Source organism: Grus americana, chromosome 16 (assembly GCF_028858705.1).
Source record: "Grus americana isolate bGruAme1 chromosome 16, bGruAme1.mat, whole genome shotgun sequence".
In the NCBI taxonomy this organism is placed as follows: domain Eukaryota; kingdom Metazoa; phylum Chordata; class Aves; order Gruiformes; family Gruidae; genus Grus; species Grus americana.
In genome coordinates this window covers 9,583,823-9,604,361 of record NC_072867.1, presented here as the reverse complement: position 1 = coordinate 9,604,361, position 20,539 = coordinate 9,583,823, and the positions used below count along the sequence as shown (strand labels likewise).

At 41.2% G+C, this 20,539-nt stretch overlaps 1 protein-coding gene across 23 annotated transcripts in view; it reads left to right on the top strand.

Annotated features, from left to right (window-relative positions):
• FBRSL1 (fibrosin like 1) overlaps window positions 1-20,539 on the top strand; it is a 549,252-nt gene that overhangs the window by 272,884 nt on the left and 255,829 nt on the right. The gene's annotated exons all lie outside the window — the stretch shown is intronic.

The window sequence follows — 20,539 nt, the reverse complement described above, 5'->3', positions numbered from 1 at the left end:
CTTGCTGTAGGCATTTTCTGATTTCAGACTTTAGTGATGTGCTTTTAATATTTTTGGGGTTTCAATTTGGTCAAAGTCTGTTGCCCTTTTACCCAAACCTCCTTTATAATGGTAGGTTTTTCTTACACCTCACTTAGTCTTGCTGGTTTTCGACCTCTTCCAATTTGCAAACACCTTAAGAGGAATGCTACTAAAGTTGTAGAGCTCTATTTTGAATTCAAGGCCATCTTGACCACAGATTTGCTTTTCTTAGATACCTTTTTACAGCTTATTTAAGAAGTACTCAGCAAAGCTGGAGGTCTGATGTCCCAGGGCTGAAAACCAGTGGCTTGATGCGGTGGGGCCCCTATTTCTGGCTCGTGCCTCTGAGCACTGCTGTAGCATGAATTCTGATGCTGCAAACCAAGTTTTACAGAATTTTTATTTGACAAAAGTGTACCTTCGGTGTCGTTGCAAACTCAGCGTGTCTATCCCCGTGGGTTTTCTTCCTTCTGACTGAAGTTGGGGTTGGATTCATTTGGATGTTGTGGTGGTCTCTGATGCCTATTTAAATCTGTCGGAGTGGTATTTTCGTGACACCACGGTGCCATGAGAGTTGTAAATGATCCCGTTACTCAAGTAGACTTTATAATTTGGTTGGAAAAATTGCTTTCCAGTGAAACTCAACCTGAAAGTTAACGTGTTCATTAGTCACTGAAGTGGCCTACAGTAGTCCAACTTGCAGATTATTTTACAATATGTACTTTTCTGGTTGCTTGCACAAGTGTAATACAAAAGTTGCTTTAATATTAATCTTTAAAGCTGCAGCCTTGAATACTTAGAATTTCGGCATCCTGAATGTTAACCAACAAAGGAAGCATGGTTTTGTGTTCAAAGCCAGGAGGAGGAGACAGAAGGTCTGTGTTGTATTCCCAGCACTCCTATAATCTCACGCTGCAATCTCGGGCATGCTGTTTGCTGTGCCTTGGTTAACTCATGAGCAGGGTGGGGAGACCTTCAGGGTGCGTTGACAGGCCCTGTTGTGTGAAGGCTTTAATGGTCTATGGGATCTGCTGGTGGAAAAATGTGATACTGTTTAGAGGGCAGGAGTCCATGGGTTTATGAAGTTACCCCAAAAGTTAGAAATGGCATTTTTTCCACTTCTGTCCAGGGCTGGCATCTACCATGAACATCTTCATCTTCAGTATTATTTTCTCCCATTATATTTTTATATTTTGCACACAGGGGTTCGAGGAGATGGGGAATTTCGAAATCAGTACAAGCACAGGTGGTGGTTTATCCTTGAATCCTGCCTGTTCCTCTTGGGTATCCCAGTGCGTTGTGAGGCTACCTCTCGCCAAAAAGTTCCTGCAGGAGCCTGGCACATTGTGTTACAGATGGCCCCTTATTAACTCTGAATTTCCCTGGTTTCTTTGCTTTCCCAGGTTTGAGTTAGACGGCTTGATGTTACTTCAGAGCCATCCTTTTGATGGCTGGAAACGATAATAGCCTGTGTCATCTGCCCTTTAGATGGAAGGGTTATGCCTCGTCCTTTATTCCTCGGCTCTCCCTACAAAACCCGTCCCACAATGCACCCGAGCCGCTCGCAGGTGTTCCCGTGGATCTGCCCTCTCACATGCACCGCAAATTAGTAACAGAAGCTAATGGCCCAGCATGCGGCCATCAAAGGGCTGACAATTCCAGCCTTTCCAAAGGGCCCTTTATGTCAAAGCCCCCCACGAGACCTGTCCGGCTGAAAAGACTATTTGTCTGTCCCTGTGTGCGGGCCTGCTGCAGCGCCGCGGCCGGCTGCTGGCCTCATGCTGCGCCCCTGACTGTTGCTGCTAGCAACAGATAAAAATCACTGTTAACCACAGCGGGGCCCACAGCACATCAATCATCTGGCCCAGATAAAGGCCTCGGGCCTTTGGCCCTATCCTTTGGTTGTTTCTAAATAATTTCCAGTGGCTGAGCATGCTATGGTGTAGGCTGGGTAATTCAGTCCAGAAAACTTCATTTCACTAAAAATGCTTTGATTCTTTTTTTTTTTTTTTAAAGACTGTTTTTGTTCAAATAGATGTTTGTTTCGAAAGGGGGAATTTAACTGATGAAAGGGATGCCGTGAAAGTTCAGAGTGAGAATAATAAATAAAACTGTGTGGTTAAATGTAAAGTACAACCAAACGGGCAGCAAAAAGAATTAGCATTTACCAAGAGTAACAAAGCAACTTTGCACTTTAGAAGCCTCTCTGAGCTTCAGCGTCGTTCAGCTTCCTGAATTTATATATATTTAAATAGAGATTAATCTTTATATATGGATAACATCATTTCCACCACACCTTTATTAAAGAGATTTATAGCTGGGTATCAAATTACACTTTTAATACAGCCTAGTTGATTTTTTGGTAGCAGCAAATCATATTTGTAACTCTGAATAACTAAACAAATTTGACAGTAGCAAATTTTCTCCTTGACACAGCTAATTCTTCATCCTGTCTTAATGTTCTGCTGTAAAGCCTTAAGAAATTGTGATGCTTAGAGCCTGACAGTCATAGGTTTTGTTCTTGCCACTTAGCAATCCTTCAAAGAAGAAACCATTGCAATTTAAATTGAGGGACATCACAGACTTGATAGCAGGGAAAGACTCTCTGTAGATAAGCCTTGTTTTGCAATCTGACTGGCTTGTGCTGTAAAGATAGGATAGGTAGGATATAGTGGAATATTGAAGGTAAAATCAAGTGTTAGGTCGTAAATAAAATCTCTGTAGAAACCCTAAAAATTAAATCTCAGTCAGTCTGCCTTCTGCACAAGCATCTTTGCATACTAATTGCATGGGCCTTTGTATTATTGTAGATACTAATTACCACTAGTTCTCAGTGGGAATTGGACACCTAATTCTCTAATGCTGCTTTTAACCTCCCAGCTTACAAGCCTTGCATTTCAAGGCACCTCGATCCTGCTGGTATCTTCCAAGTACAGGCTTGATCCAGCACACGTGCGCTGCTGCTGTTGAGATGATGAAGAATCTTGCTAAATTATGCAGCGTAGGCAACATTTCTTGGTTGGATATGATCATGGACTTCAACAGCTGGAAAGGCTGGCTGAACAGCCATTCTTCTCTGAATCTGCTGGAGTCACAACACAGAAGCTGGTTTACTTTACCTTCTTATTGCTCATGTAGCTATGTTTAAACTAAAAGAGACTATTATAAAGAGTTAAATTCTCACCTGACGTATTAATGGGAGCTGAGCCTTTCCACTGGACAGGACTTCATCCAGAGTGCTCTAACAAAGCACTGAGCTTCTGAAATATGACTTGTTGCTTTGTGGAACCTGGTATGTATTTCATACTTCACTGGATGAATATGATATATATGAAAAATTTGAGTTTTCTGTAGAAACAGGAGAGGCATTCACCTGACAAAATATACTTGTGCAATATGTCCAGTATCTTCTCTGACAACAAATTTTAAGATTGATCCTGATGGATTTTGAAACAGGTTACAGTAAAATATTTTTCAGCCAGCAAGGTCACTGTAAACGCTGGCATCAGATCTGGATGATGTGCCACTTCCCAGTTTCCCCTTCTGCCTTTTTTTTTTTTTTTAAACTCCTATATAATGCTGCCTAAGAAATAATGCAGGGAATGACAGAGAAGGGTAGGCTTAAATAACCCTGAGGGTGCTTATCTTCCTTGGCATTAACTTCATATCCACATTCATTATGTGAATGGGCCAGGAAAACTGTTTCTGTGACAAATTGGAGTGCAGAGTAGGTTGAACAGACTCAGTTCAATTTTAGGTAATGGTATACAATCATCTATATGGCGATGCACAATGCATGGTGTAGTCCCTCATTTAGAGAAGTTTGAATGCATAAAGCCCTGTAAGAAACACTGTGATAACTCAGTTTCTTATTTTTAGGAAGAGTTGCAGTGCATGCAATTAGCTCCTGTGTTCCCTCCCCTCCCTTCTTTTAATAACACCAGTGGAGCTTTCCTCCATCTCTACTACTGCCTTATCAGGGTTGAGCTTTCAACACAGCTGCAGTTGCAAGGAGGACAGAGAGCACGTGAGAGATCCTCAGGCAGGAGATCGACAGGCACATTGACAGATCCATTATTATTCCATGGCAGACAGGATGGGTTACTCTTCCATCGCACCACTGCGTGCATATATCAGACAAAAGACAGTTTCAATTTGAATGGGAAGATGAGTGGAATTGGTACTTTGCTGCGAGCCCTGTGATACTTGGGTAGAGTGGCCTCCAGAATCTTAACTAACACGTCTGATCCTTGCTATACAGTATGGCTAGTATTTTGCTGAAAGGTAGCTTGTGGAACATGTAGCAGCGCTTGTTGATAAATGTTCTTCGTGCTAATTGACCACCGTGTTTGCAGACAGATGCGCTGACCTAGAGCTTCCCATGTGCTCGTGCAAATCCCTAAGATGGGCTAATTAACTTCTCCATCTTCATTTCCATGGCAAATTCTGCTAAACAGAGTTATGCAAAACAAGTGAAAGAAAACATTGGGCTGCAAGGAGGAGACGACCCAGGTTGCATATCATTTGTGTGTTAAGAAACAGCCAATACTGGGTATCTTCCTTCAGTGGGAAGACATAAAATTTCCTCTTTAATGGGCAGATGAGACTACAATAAACAGTAAGGAATGATCGAAAGTCAAGGCATTGTTTCCCCTACCAAGTTTTAGATTGTCATTTTATGGAGTCAAGGCTCTCAATTCTTTAGTAGTAATAGCATTTTTAAAATTTTATTTACCCTCAGTAAGCTGATAGCAGCATTTTTAACCTAGACTTAGCATGGGGTCTTGTTTGGGTCAAATCTAGCAGATGTTAATCTTGGAAATAGTTCCTCTGAAGCTGAGCAAATCACTCAGGTGAGCAAATAGAGTAAATGCTCACCTGAACTCAGGAAGCTGTCATGCCTTGCTATCTAATGGCATCCTCCAGTTGCTCGTTGCAGGCCTCTTCACAGGGTTTTGGATCACATCTGAGGTCTACAACTGTAAACAGTCATGAGGTGTTGAACAAATGGCACTTCCTGCTCAAGTCTAAGCTAATATGTAAGACAAATGCTGTGTAGTACTGGAAAAAACCATGTTATCCTTGTGACTTAATAGGATGCCGTTCCTTGGGATGGAAGAAATGCTCTTTTTGTAGAACGTAGAAGGTATAAGAGAGTTTCTTGGGTTTCTGTGCAAACTAGGCTGTGAGTTTTGAATAGCATCTTGAGTTATAAATGGCAGCTAATATGTGTTGACATAATCTATTACTCACAGACCTGTTGCAGGTGTTGTTCAAAAATGCTTTTTAAGGCTTGTCTGATAGGTACGCTATCGGAATAATTCTAATCACAGTGACCGCTACTGGGTAGGGAGAGGTTTGCTTTATTTTTTTTTTTAATTAGATACAGATCTGCTGGCAACATTTTCTTCCATTTGTGTTAGATTGGTGCCTGACTTCACCTAAACGGTTCATAACTGTCATAACTTTCCAGTGTTACTGCCTTCATTTAATGGTGTCCACTGGTTATTGTACACAGTGCGTTACCCTTATTGTACACCATGCATTACCCTATCGATCGCCATCCTGCTCAGCGTTTCTAATTACACGAGAGGATGAGACAACGTTGTTGTACCTGGCATCTTTCCAATATGGGTGTGCTAACGTTGCAGCCTGTCTTGCAATTTCTTTGAACGTGGTGTTGATCCCACCACCTTTTGTGTTTAAATTATTGCTAAATTGCAGTGTTTTGAAGCCACAGTAATATTGCTTAAAGAACTTGTCTCATAAAACAGCTCATTAATATGTGTGCTATTTAGCTTTTGCCAAAAGTTTTGTGGTCTGTCTTGCCTCCTCCACTCTTCACTCCCCTCTGCCATCAAAATGTCTGCAGGAAAGTGTGGGCAAAATTGATTCCCCTGTGGCTGTTTCAAACTACACAGTTCGGGCTCATCCTTTGATCCCTCCTCATGACTTTATTTCATTATCCCTTAAGTATAAGGAGGAAAGTTAATGACATCATAAAAACTAGAACTCTATAAAAGATGTTTCTGCTGATTTACTGCCAATGTACTAGCAGCATGTCATATAACTGCCCATTAAAGATGGTGAGTTGCTCTCCTGCCTGCAGCTTTCCTTATCACCAGCCCTTTTATTTATGACCAGATTATAGGGATTGGGTGTGCACAGTAAAACATAAAACTTATTTTTATCATGCACATAATTAACCCTTTAATTAATGGAATTAAGTTGCATCCATCCTCCTTTTTTATTTAAAAAAGTATTATTAAGTATTTCTGTTTGTCTTCAAAGACCTTAATGTGTTGCTGAGAGAATACCGTTCATGATTTCTGTTTATACCATATCTGTCTTTCCAAGCATTACCTAAACAATTCTGATGAGTGAAAAAGCTGAGAGATATAATAGAAGCTTCCTTACTCACATAAACAAAATCAAATTTTTCCTGTTCAAGGAAGTTGAATTTGGTGTATGGAAACCCTGATCGTCTTGGGTTCTTACTTCTTAAACTTCCAGTTCTTTATACATCCTTCTTCCAGCCCCTTAGGATACATAGTCAGATTGGTAAGTAATTATTTGAGATCATATTTCCCATCCCAGAATCCATCACCACTCTCACTGTAACGGCCGATTTCTCTAGCTGTGCAACTTCAGACTCTTGCTTTGTGCAGCATAACGTGTGTGCTTCTGTAATACTCTTCCCATTGGACTCAGTGCCTGCTGTTTGCAAAGAAAGCTTGCCATTTTGGCTACCAGTAACGATTTTGAATGCCAAACACCCCCTTCCTCCCACCTACAACTCTAGTTACTTTCAAGATAAGCTCCATATTCTGAAACCAAGGCTTCCCTTAAAGTATCTCGCATTGTAGGCGGGGGTGGGGGAAAGGTTGGGTGTTCAAAGAGATTCATTGCTCCCAAGAACCTTGACCAGTGAAGTTACTTGTTTAAAATTAATTATGTTCCTTGTGCATCAGGCATTTTCTATTAATGCAATCATAATGGTTTGTTTGCTAGATACTGGTGTTGGATCTCAGTCTTGGGAATGCACTGTGATCAACTTTATACATTATTAAAAGCTGTTTGTCTTTTTGTCTTTTACACAGTTAGTTGTTCCGATTTCATTTTGCTGATTGGGAATTGCTGACAAAGAATAGGCGTTCCTCAAGTGAAAAGCAAGAACAAAGCTTTCTGTTCATACCATCTCTATTACCCAAGCTTTATATTAATACCTACACAGTTCTTGAGAATGTCTAAGAACAAATGTTCTTTAATAGCTGTTTTCCTAGGGTTTTGCTTGGCTGTAGTATGAATTTAGGATTTCCATGCGCAGCGCTGATAGGCTATCCTAGGGAGCCGACAGCCAGAGGGACACTGTGCTGGCTACACGTTTGTCACTTCTCACAACTGGGAAAATCTCTGATGGTTTCAATTGTTTTGAGCTGGGTTCCTCCCCCTCCTTTGCAGAAGGAGAGGGAAATGTGATGTATGATTGCATAAGCTTGTTTTTACTTGTGTGAGTGATGGAATAGGAGAAGTTCCAAATGAGGAAGTCATAAAGAAAAATAATAAAGGAAGGAAGCAATGAATTAAACTCCTAGTGCTTTGTTGTATGGCTGTGATTTATAAAGAGGTATTTATTTATTTCTTAGAGAAGGAATTCCATCTCTGCATAGAGTAAGACAAATAATAATGTTTTAAAATAAAGTATTACTGTGTCCATACTGGACCCTGGCTGCCAGTGATCAGCTCACATTCATTTTATTTAAGATACAGTAGGTATCTCTACACTGACAATAGCACTGATGCTGCAAGTCTAGGCAATGGACAATGGTTTTATTTTTGGTATATCCCCATTTTATGAGGAGTAAAGAATAGCAAGTACCACACTGTTCTAAGGTATTGAGCATGAAATAGATTCTTAATTACAAAACTGTTCTAGTTGATCTGATGGCTTTAAATGATGCAGTACAACCCTATCGCCTTCGAGGCAAACCTTGGTACTTGTATAACTCCATAGTAGGTGGGTGTTCAAATTGAACGGAGACTTTTCGGGTCCCTGGATGTCTAAGCCTGAGATTCAGAACCCGTTGAACAGGCGAGGGAAGCCTTTTGCATGAACCTGTCTTTACATACTGGTTTTAAGGGTGATGGTATCTCATTTCATTGGCTTAATGAGAAAAGGCCTTCTAAATCATGAAGACTTAGATATTCCACGTATGTGTTGGACCAGGTATTCCAGGAGCTCCCCTCCCCCTTGTCTGGGCTTCCAAAGATCCTGTGCTCATTGAAAGCTTAATTAATTAATTGAGTAATCAGTTCTCAGCTCTAGGGTATCAATTTGAAGGAAAAATTGATTTTCAAACCCAAATGTCTTATACTTTGACTATTTATATTCTGAAACTACTATGCATGTCATAGTCCTATTTAGAAAAGTGTCCAACTCCACTCAGGGGCAGGCAGCCTGAGGAATAAATTAATTCTTACCCATCAGAGGATGAGTATTACAGGGAAGCTTTGAATATCAGTGTGCTAGTGAGAAGGAAGCTTGTGATTCTCATACCTGAATTGAAATTGGCCAAGTATTTAAAATGCACATTTCATTGCTGCCAGACATTTACCTAGCATGAACATTAATAGGATGAGAGGAAAAAAATTAGAGGTTCAACAATAATTTGAAGTTCTCTGTTTATAATGTGAGAAATCATCAATTAATTCCATACCTGGAATAAAACATGCCCTAAGGCCCACCATCTGCCCACATTTAAACTTGAAGATAATAGATTTGGAAGAGAAGTTTGTAATTATTTGCTAGGTGGTTCTGATTAATTTACAAGGAAAATTGCTAATACCGATAGTGTATTACCCTGGGGCCAAGTGGAAATCACAATATTGCAGAAAGGGATAACATGTAAATGATGGCTTGTGCGTTATCTGTTAGGCTGATTGGACAGTCTGATTATTTTTCTTAAGCCACTAATGGATGCATATAAGATTAGAGTGTGCTTTGGACAACATGACTATAATTCTCACCTAACAGGCTGTAGAAAATAGGAAGTAAATATACCCCAGTGGCATTCTTAGAAATTAAAAATGCTAAAGGCTAGATTATGAAATTATAATAGATTTACACCAGCATGACTGAGATCAGAATCGTGCCTTGTAGCACTGAAAAATACATTTATGGAGTGATCTATACTAGAAGCCTTGGAAATTATCATATAGGGAATGCATACTAGCAGCCTTCTCTGGCAAGTACCTGTGTACTTTAAAGATGTGCTGAAAAAGCCAGTATAGACTCTTGCATTAAATTCAAGTCGAAACAGACTTTGCTGGACTATAGTCCAGTGGGTATGGAAGAAGATAATTTATCTGGAACTCTGAAATATTTAGTTTTGGCTGCTATTTACTTGCATTGGAGAACAATGTGGACCTTCTGTGCACCATTACAGTTAACGGCTGTACAGCTGCATGATTAAAGACTGACCTTTAAAAAGAGCATGAGTTCCGTATTGCCAAGGTACAACTGGTGGAGCAAAAGGCATTCGTAATGTATGTAGTCCTACGATAACAGAAGAAAATGGTAAGGTGAACCAGAAAACCCCTGTCTCCATGGCTGCTGGCCAGAGTCATTCCCATCGGCTTTGCTGCTTCTCCAGTTCTCTTCTGCTCCTGTGTCGTTCACTTGGTGATAGCAAAAGCCAAGGGGAAAAGGATCCCTAAAGGCTTATAGGTGGGTCTTTAAATTTGGGTAAAACTGCCTCATCCATTTGAAAAAGCAATAACCACCCAAACAGCACCTCCTTCCCTGCGACAGAGTTCTCTGCCCATGTAGGTTTACCAAGAACATGCCTCCTTACAGCTCTTCATCCCCTGTTATCCGTGTGTCATCCACCCCCCCCCCCCCGCCCCAATAAAATCTCAGCACAGCACTCCAAATAAACCAATGAAGAAACAAGCAAATCATTACCAGTAAGGCGTTTGTTGCTTAGGGGTGGAGGTTGCAAGCAGTAGTCTTGCTGTTTCTTTTCTGTGATCTTTGTGCTGGCTCATGCTTAAATGCTGTAGGGATCATTAGCCATAGATGTTATCAGTTGATGCCTAACCACTGTGTATCATATACTGTTTCAGAGACTGTAAATTTTCGCTTAATGGAAAAAAAATGTCGCATGTATGTATAACAGAAGGTTTGAGGCTTTATGCTGATATCAAGTAAATAGATCTGAGGTTCACCTTCATGTTATAGTTGAAAATTCGCTTTTCCTCTGCCTCTCTGAAAAGTGGTGTAATTCGATGCAGCTGGTGAGACACCCACGTTACAGAGTGCGGGATGGCTGGACATTGGTCATGGAAATGGTTGCAAGCCAATTGCAATCTTCTCCAAATCTCCGTTTAAATACAATAATGAGGCCTCTGTACCATGGTGGGGTGAAATCACAGCTGCCAGATGAGGTGTGCATTAGATTTTGAAATTCCCCTGTTAAAAACCTAATGGTTTTTGTTTTCATTTACACAGAATGTTCTTGTTTTATCAAGTGCAACACCTTTGTGACCTGCTTTCAGTAAATAACAGCTCTTGTGCAGCAGCTCTTGGCATGTTAAAGGGAAATCATATTACCATGAGCAACATTTTTGCCGGATATAGAAATTGTCAGCTTTGAAGGAACATGGTAAAAATTTAAGGCCTTGGTGCTCATTCTCAAATTGACATCTTGTCGCATACCATCAAGATCATTCAAATAAAATAATAAACACACCCAGTCTGTTTAGTTAAAATACAAAATAAGCGTTTCCTTCAGCAATGGGGCACCTTGCTAATTTTTTATTGTAATTGATAATTGAAATTCTCATGTTATCTTCAAGTGATTATTGTCTTAATATAAAATACAAGTCCTTGTACATCACTGAGACATCATGTAGCTGGGACTGAGCGGGGAAGCAGAGCACGTTGGATCCATATGCTCAGAAGCTTGTATGCATGCCCTTGTGGCTGGTGACTTATACAGCATCTCCCTCCATTTCATCAGACCAAATAAGTTATGAGTCTTAAGCCTCTGACAGCCTGCTGCATTTTTAGAGGGAAGAGGTATCAGTCATAACAGAGAAAACAACAGATTGGAATAGGTTCTTGTTTTCCTTTTCTGTTTCCCCATCTTGTGTTTTCTCTCTCATTGTCGAACTTTCCCTTACCTCATCCCTTCTGCTGTGAGCTCTCCTAGCTGCCACTCATCTTTAAACACACTTGATAACTCGCAGTATCAGTTTTGAGCTGGTGGATTGTTGCCATACGCCAATGTAAGTTGTCAGTGAGCATCTGAAGCCATCAGTCGATCCCCTCTTCCCGAGTCCTGCTGCTGTGTGAGCTAGAAAGCCTGCCTGGATGCCCCTACCTTCCCCCGGTGCAAGGCTTTGCCCAGGCTGAGCATGCTCTTGGGGTGTAGCTGGTGCAGGGACAGCCATGCTGGTATCAGGCCTGGCAGTGATGCTGATAGAGATCTGGGCAAGAATTTATCTCCATAGTCAAGCGCCTAATTTAGAGGAAAGCTGGTGGACCAGCGCGAGGAGAGGCCTTGACAGTGTGCAGAGACAGTCTCCAGGGCACGGGGTGTCCCCATGCTGCAGGTAGGTCCATCAGCTCTTCCAGCTCCTCCTTGCTCTACTCCACCATGGCTGCAGTGCAGGGAAATTGTGTCCACCTGGCAAAATGCTTGGGAGATGAGTGCTGCGAGAGAGCGTCACGTCTGTCTCATTCTGCGTAGACTTTGGCAGCGGGTTCAGTAATGATTTCCCTTGATTTAATTGTTCAGACAACTGTCTATTTACCATCAGTATTTACTGAGCTTTCGTTGAAGCTAAACAGACATATGCTCTTTGTCACTGTCACGGTGTCAGGGAAGTTGCAGACACTTCATTTCCAGTGTTTCCTTTTATTGTCCAAGAACTGTTCTGGAGAAACTGGAAAGAGCTACCTGCCAGTTGCATTGTCTTGCCTGGATCCGCTTAGTTATGCTTCAGCCCTTCATTTTCAGTGAGTTTTATCTGGGCGTAATGTAATTTTTTTTTTTCTTCCTCTGGTTACTTTTTAATTAATATCCTGTAACTGCTTCAAACTGGGGAGGAAAGTGTTTTTTGATTTCTCTTTTATCGGGTAATTTTAATTATTCACACCATTGACTTCATTAAGTTAAAACACCATAATATTATGTGTGAAACAACGATCTTTGGAACAAGAGAAAAATTATTCCTACTTTTTTGGAAGCAAAACGGCTAAAGTGCCAGCAAAGCCAAGCATCCCTGCTGTGGACAGACAGATGCTAGGTTACCTGTGCTCTGCTGTGTCCTGATGTGTGATGCCCGCAGTCTTCCCTCCTCTGCACTAACCCGGAGGATTAAATACAAGTTGACATTACATTAGTTCCTGCTTCTGTTGGTATTTTTTCATTTCTGTTCCATAGCTATGAGACTAAAACAAAGTGTTGATAGGCACAAAAGGAGACAATGGAAGCAATGTGGTGATTTGCTGTGTGTTTATTGATGTTCATCATCCCATGGCATCCTGAAATGCCGGTCACTGAAAGATCTTTGCTTTAGCAAAACACTTTTAGCTTTCAAACTCAGGCATCTTAATACAGAAAGCTCGTGTCTCAGTTGTGTCTCACAGCCTGAAAAATTAAAATCGTAACCTTGTGCCTATTGTGAAATGCACATTGTTGGCAATATCGCAAATGAAAACAGGAAAATATGGCAAGAAGGAGCATTGTTCCAGCAACTTCAGTGCTTCTTCAGTTGGATTTATTTAGACGTTGCCTGTGGATTTGGTTATTTTTAAGTTCCTGTTGGTTTTAGTAATTATGTTTATTGTGGCAATGCATAAGGATCACACTTGTATTACATGCAGAGTCCTGTGGTGTTCAGGACTGTGTTGTCCTATTCAGTTCTACTTAACTTCAGCCACTGGTTGTGCTGTCATTTTTCAAACTGGCTGCCAAAGTCATTAGCACCTTTTACTAATTGTTTGTATAGGAGGTTACCATTATAGAAGTACCAGTGTCTACTTTTCTTGTGCCAGTGCAGATGGGGCACAGATGAGATGTTAAAATTAGTGTCATTCAGGAACCAAATAACCCCTAGTCCACACCAAATCCAGCTCAAAAGTGATGGTCCAGAGCAGTTCTTGCAGCCCTCCCAGGGGTTGCCCTGCCTGAGTGGGCAGCATCATTTCTGCCAGCGAAGAGCTGAAGCTGACAGTTGTGGTCCCGGCTGGCTGTGGGCAAGGTGCATGGTGGCAGCAGGGCTCTCCTGCTGATAGAGCCGTGCACTCGCACGTGGGAGAGCAGGGGGTTACGGTCCTGTGTCTGCCAGGCCGGCTGCCCTTCTCCCTTGGTAGCGCAGGGGCCCTCTCTGAGCGACATGTGCTATTTCGGAAACAAGCATCTTAGTTTAACTGCAGCGCTGTAACAGTAGATAATCATCCTGTAGTACAGCTATATACTCTCATAGTTATCTCTTCCGACTAAGTAGATTAAAATGTTTTTTAAAAAGCGATGGTGGGAGCTCCTGTCTTCAGTAGATGGGTTTTGTCTTTTGAAGTAAAATAAAACTGAGAGCTGCAAATTGCCCGTTAGTCATATAACAGGTCTGGTCTGAAGAGCTGCTGGGTCCTGTGCCCTGAAATCCTTTATCAACCAGGACAAGAAAATTAGACTTCCAAGCTAATTTGACATTTAAAAATATATATAAACAGGCAAGTAAGTATGTCCAAATCAATCCTTGAAAAGTGTGTTTTGAACTACAGAACATTTCTATCCTTGCAGAATGACAGTTAAAACATTGCTGTTAAAGCAGTAAACGGAAATTTCAGTCGCTTGTCAAAACAAGCAGCACTTTCCTTCTACGGAGTGTAAGATGCCGAACAATAGGCAGCACCTTTCAAAACGGCATCTTCATTATACAGTCAGGTTTCTAATGTAATCTTTTCATCCACGAATAGTGTATTATTTCTCCATAACACTTTATAATAAGCGGACATTAAATTAATGCTACATGACAATGGAATTCCTGCAGAGTTATGTACTACCCCGAGATGAATGCCAAAGGAATTTGGTATGATTAAAAGGAGACAGTGGAAGTGGAAGGAGGGGGGTATCAATGGCTTATTGCAGGCGCCTGAACTGAGCTGAGAATAACAGGACTGCTGTTCAAGGGTTGCAAGCCTGAGGGAGGGCTAAGAAAATCCACAAGCCCAAACCTGAGTTCAAACCATAAATGTTAGGACTTGTTTTCTGGCTCAGGTTGTTGGGAGAATGATTAATATTCTTTGTTACATTCTTGTGACTTTAATCAGTAAGATACCTTTGTCTTAATTGTGAGTAGGATGCTTGTGTGAATTTGGCTCTGTGGATCAGAGCCATGGGAATCTGTAGCCAAAGGGAGAATTTAGTCCTGTGTGCCATGTCATCTGGGCACAGTTGACATGACAGGTGACTTCAGTGCCCGCTTCAGCCCTTTAGCGCTGGGCCTTGTTCCACCACGTTTGCTTCCCATGTAATCCCAGTGTGCCCCGTCCCTCCCAGTAATCCTGCCCAGGGCCCAGCATGGGCGGCAATGCACAGCCTCGGCTATGTGTTACGGAAATGCCACCTTGGTAGGCTGCAGCATAGCTCTCTAATTTTCACGCACTTCAAACAGAAAAGGACAGGAAAAATCATAGGGTTTTGATGTCCATAGGGAGGTCACATAAATTCCTTCGGAGATCTGTGATGGGGCTATGCCACTTGCGTAAAACCTTCACTGGCAAGAGATCTGCTTTCATCTCCTTCCTCCTATGCAGGGTACTGAGTTGCAGCATCCTGATGAAATGTATTTTTAAGAGGAAATAAGAACCAGGCGTGAAGAAGAAAGAGCAGCAGCATTTGCTGTTGTCTTTAACATGATGGAGTCCCTTGGGCTTTATGGCTGGAGAGGACAGGAGGAAAAACTTGTGTTCATCTCTTCCATACGAAGCTGAATTACAAGTAATGGAGAGTCCTGTCTCTTATTTCCATTGCCCGTCCCATTGTGCTGCCTCTGAAAGTACAAATTTTAATCCAGGTGAGGACTCGAGAGCAGCATATTCATGAAAAAATAATAGATGTCTTTCTCATGAGTATTATTAACAGTCAGTGGTAGTCAGTAGACGTTTTTCTTGTATGCTACAAAGTAGTAGCAGATAGTTAGCAGAGCAAGCATGCTGTATCATCATCCCTGCAGAGAACAGAAGTAGCAGACAGTTTCCTTCCTTCATGGCAAACAGCCTGTAAATGAAATCTTCTCTCTGAAGACGTAGCAGAGGCCAGATGGGAGAGGAAACCTAACCTGGAGTGTAAAAGCGGCATCCTGCTGCTGACTTCTTGGAAGACAACAAACAGTCAGAGGCAGCCTTTGACCAACTCAGTCAGTGGTAGGTGCTGATGAATAATTGGGCAAAAGGCAGTGAGTGCTGCTGTTTCATACCACCAAGACATATTTCAGTCTGAAGCAGAAGCCATTTTCTGCTTGGTGCAGCAAGAGCTGTATATTCCAGTGAGCATCCTTTCCTCTCCTGGGGCTGCAGTGACACTGGCCCTAGGGGAGGTTGCGAGGCTCATCCTTTCCACTAAAGAAAGCAAGAGTTGAATAGTTCAGTCCAGGGAACTGCAGCCTCATTTGTCCAAAGGGGTGGTGATTTCTGTTCCCAGATCTGATTTATCCCCAATCCTTACAAGAAGAAACTGGCATCGTACTTCTGTGCAGCCTGAGTGCAAGCTGTGGGAGCAGGTGTGTAATTGGTTCCCTGTTTTGCTGAGCTGTGACCTTCCAGAAAGAGTCCCTGCATTTATGCAGCACCTGATAACAGTTCTCAAACTCAGTCCCAAAATCTCACTTCGGTTTGGAGTAATCGTAAAAATTAGTTTCTTTAAAAATAAATAAATAAATAAAGCTTATCCTTGTTAGCATGTGCTACCTGAGGCTGTCAAATAGCCACACTGACAGGATGTTCTGTTTCCACAAAGCTGTCTGTATTCAGGAGGGTATAATGTGCAATTCACAGGCTTGGCTGTGGCTTTCCACCTTTTCCTAAAAGAGCTGCAGTCTCCTCAAGAGCAGATGTTACTAAATCAGTCTACCCCAAACCCTTTATAAAGTCTTTTCAGGTAACTCATCCTTCTCTCTCCTGTTTGATGCTCTGAAATACATTTTTTTAAACACCCACATTCAGCTAAGAAATACTACAAATAATTTAAGTAGCATAGAGCTCTTTCTTCTTGGTGCCTTAAAGTTAACAATGCCTGCCAATGGTGTACTCATGGCAAATAAATATCAAAAATAAGATAGTCTAAAAGGATGTCTCAGAAAAGGAAATACTCAGAGATACAAAGAAACATCATGAGCTAATTATTGTCAGTGCATTATCAGAGACGGATTGCACATACGTCATGTACAGTTACCTTCCTGTGAACCAGAAAGTATAGATTAATAGCAGACGTATCTGGTAGTCTTGATGGTCTGTTGGGCTGATCAATAACATCAAGTCCTATCCTTTTCTCTAGATTAGAATAAAAATGTCTTGCAGTTTGGCAGACACCCGAGCTGGTGTGAGAGCAGGGGCAGGGTTCTCCATGGGGACTGTTAAAACACTTTCCGTGACAAGTTTGCCTAACTTCTGTAGCAAAGTATTACTGGAGAAATAGTAGCAGCAGGAAACATAACAAACATTACTTGAAAGGGTTTGCATCAGCAGGGTTTTTGTTTTTAACCGCATGGTAGTAAATGCAACATATTGTGATGGAAAAACTAGTAGTAGTTAATACATACCTGCTAGCAGATATTTGCTGTATGATCTCATAAAAGGACAGTATGCTTCTGTTTAGGGTTGCAAGAAAAGAAAAGTTCCTTCTTCCCAATGTTTTCCTCAGGAAGTACCTTTGCCTTTCATGCTAAATTATAATATTTTTGTTTCATGCTGAAGTCTGAGTTATGTCCGTGGAATTTTCCAAGCCTTCCTCCCTCCCCGTGTGGCTCAGCCCTGAGCACGGGCCGGCATTAGGGCTGCACACAAACCAAAGCCTGGGGCAGTCTCTGAGCCGTGTGCTTGGCCTGCCCCTTCTCTGCCCACGAGCCACGTTACCATCAGTGAAGAGGTGCCGTTCACAGCTTGCATTGCCTTTGCCATCAAAATGCAGGTGCTTCTCATGCTGGTAGTTGATTTTCTTTCCCTGTACCCACTCTTTCATTTTCTGACATTCCCATATCCTGTCTTCCATCTTTGCAACCAACACTTTCTAGAAGGATGCTTTTATAACTTATGGTGCTGAATTGGGGTTGACGATGCATGGGTTCAGTTTCCAGCTGTTCAGTACAATCTTTTGTTTGATTGTAGACAAGTCAATTAACTTGGTCTAGATCCAAAAGACAATGAGATAAATCCCCACTGATTATACTTTTTGTCCACTCATAAAATGAGTTGAACTTCCCTACTTGAACACACAACATTGCGATAAAGTCTTTGTAGATGCTAAAGACTTTTGAGGAAGGGAACTGTGAAAGGGTAGAGATAGGTGAGCTAGGACATAGGGTGGAACTGGGAACCGGGGGTGTACATTGTGTTTCTAGCTCTGCTGATACTTTGCTAAGGTGACTTGGTGACCAGATTTTGTAAAACTGAGGTCTTTGAATTAGACTGGGTGATGAACTTTGTATCAGTTGCCAGTATCATTAATGCTGAAACAGGACATTGTAGCTATATAGCTCCTAATTTGTCGCACAATCTGCATTACTTCATGGCAAATCTGATCCTGGTTTGCTAATTCTTCTTCCACCCCTATTAGGAAATACAGGTAAAGTAAATGAAGAGCGCAGTTTCCTCCCCATTGCCTTATTCTGGGCTGTGCTTTCTGATCTGTGACTTGGGAAGTGAAGGTCAGAATGGTTCGTTGCCTCTCTCAGTCTTTTTTGCTTGTAAATTTATGCTTTCTTCCTCCAATTCTACTTGAATTTCAAAAACCAATGGGCCAGACCTTTAGCTGGAGTAAATTGTCATAGCTCCATTGATTTCAAGTGAGTATGTTAGCTTTCACCAGTGAAAAATCTGTCCTGTAAGCTGAAATGATTAACTTAAAAAACATTCGATTATCACATTTGTGGTTTTCTATTGTTTTAATGTACTGTGACAAAGTCTTTAGAAGGATGATAGCTCATGATTGAATTATATTTTTGTCCTTTTATTTTTTGTTCTCTTAAGGAGAAAGATGTCTTTCTCTGTGTTCAGAATATTTGTTTCGTAGTGATGATGCTTTTGCAAATGCTGGTGAAATCCTAGCTCCACGGGAGTCGAACAGGACCTTCTCCTTTATAGTTACCACTTTAAACCTCTACCCATAAATGACTGGATTATGATTTGTACTGCAGCTCTGCATTATCTGCAGGTAATGCACAGTGATGTGGGAACACTTGTGAGTTTTGGGGTTTTGTACAGTAGATCAGGACAGGGGCTGGGTTTAATGGGCTACATAGTCTTTATTTCACACCAGTTAAGAATCTGGGCCAACCTATAAAAATGATTGTGGAAAAATTTGATGTAAAACATTTCTAACTCCATGTGAAAATCAATTGGGCTTATTTGATGAAGACTATTACAAAGCACTGTATAATGGTAGTGAGCGTGTTGTTAAAGGCGGCTGTGTCTCCTGTCACACTGTGCCATGTGCATCTCCAGCCATTTCCATCCAGAGATGAGTTTGAGTCAGGAATGACAAAGAAAAATTTGGTAATTTTATGCTTAGATTTCTTGTACACAAGGAAAAAAAAAAAAGTTTTGCCTGTGCTTAGTACTTGGAGGAAGTAATTATTCTGGTTTTATGCAATACCTTTCCCCACACCGAGTGACACAGGGCATTCGTCATTTGCCGTTTGACCTGGTTTTTATAGAACATACTTAAATGCAGTTTAATTTCATCAAGATTTATTCACAGTAAATTTCCAATTATTACTCATGTCTTAACGGCTTCATCCAGAAAGCTTGAAGCTTTTCCCCAGCATATCATCAGATGTTCTTTAGCACTATAAAATTAGTTAGAAAGTAATTTTCTTAATTTGGTTTCTTGCAACCAAATAAATGAAAATCCATCTCCAGCTGAAGCTGCGGGATTTAGGGTTTTCCTTTATTAAAGAGAAATGATAATCTGTAAAGTAAGGATGTGGCTGGGGACGAATATTAACTACTAAAAGGCTTATCTGCCATAATATCTTAGAGATGCTTCGGCAACTAGCGATTCCCCATTGACATTTTTTTATATATTTTGCTTGCAGCAGGAAATAGGACAGCTCTTATGTATCCTAAGGAAAAAAATGGAAGACTTGGTTAAACACCATCTCTTCTGCGTGACTCGTGACATGCTGGAATAAAAACAGCAAGGACCCTGATTTAATATAAGTTTGACACCAATTCAGGGAAGCATTTAAGCATTTGCTTAAGTACATTCTTGTTCAACAAAGCACTTAAAACATGCTTAGCTCCAGGCACAGGTCCTGTTAATTTTAATGAAATTTAAGCATGTGCCTAACTTTAAATAGATGCTTAACAGCTTGGCTGAGTGGAGTGCTACTTTTGAGATATGTGACACTGGTGTTCTTCTTTTTCTGGTGAAAAGAGAAACAATAATTCCCCATGGATACGATTGCTAAAAGACATTGAGACGTGCCATGATTGACTGCAGATAGAGGGAGCAAAATGACATACCGCAGGTGTTGCTGACAGAAGTTGAAGTGAAATTAGACTCCACCTTTCAATCTGCTTATGAAGATTGCTTGCCGTTTCCATCTGAAGGCAGATAAAATTGTGATAGGTAGATATAATACTAAACATATACCAAACATAGATCTGTGCTGGGAGTGTTTTATCTAAAAATCGGTCAGTGGTCCGTCCTTTGATGGCTAGTCCAAGCCAAGACTTCTGGAAGCCTTTAGCCACGACAGTAAACAATCTAAGCTTCTAGACAAGAAACTAGAGAAACCCTTAGGGTTCCTCCTTATTTTAGATATGTGACTTCTGTTTTTTTACTCGAGGGTGCTTGCTGGTCACTAGGATTACTGCAGCAACAGATGGATGCACCCATTGAAGCTTGACCCCAGATCTGAAATCCCAAGCTCCCCCAAAGCCTTGGGTGTCTTCAATCCTGTATAAGCAAGGCTCAATTTTGAACTCTCAGACTTTCTCCCAATATCAGTATTCACAGTGTGAACCCTATTCCTGTGGAATAAGGTCCTGCCACTTTGCTCCATCATCTGTTTGTCAATTTGTCCGTGTTTTGTTGATTGACAACATTGTATAAGCTGACCTCAAGCCATAAGCACAGATGATAATCAGGACACCCAGCAGCCGACATTAACCATGCCAGCTCCCTGTCTTCTGCAAAGAAATACATAAAATGTGATAATGAGTAAATGAAGTGTGAAGGCTTTCCTTCCTCTGATTTATGTGCAGAAGTGTTTCTAATTTTCCTGATGT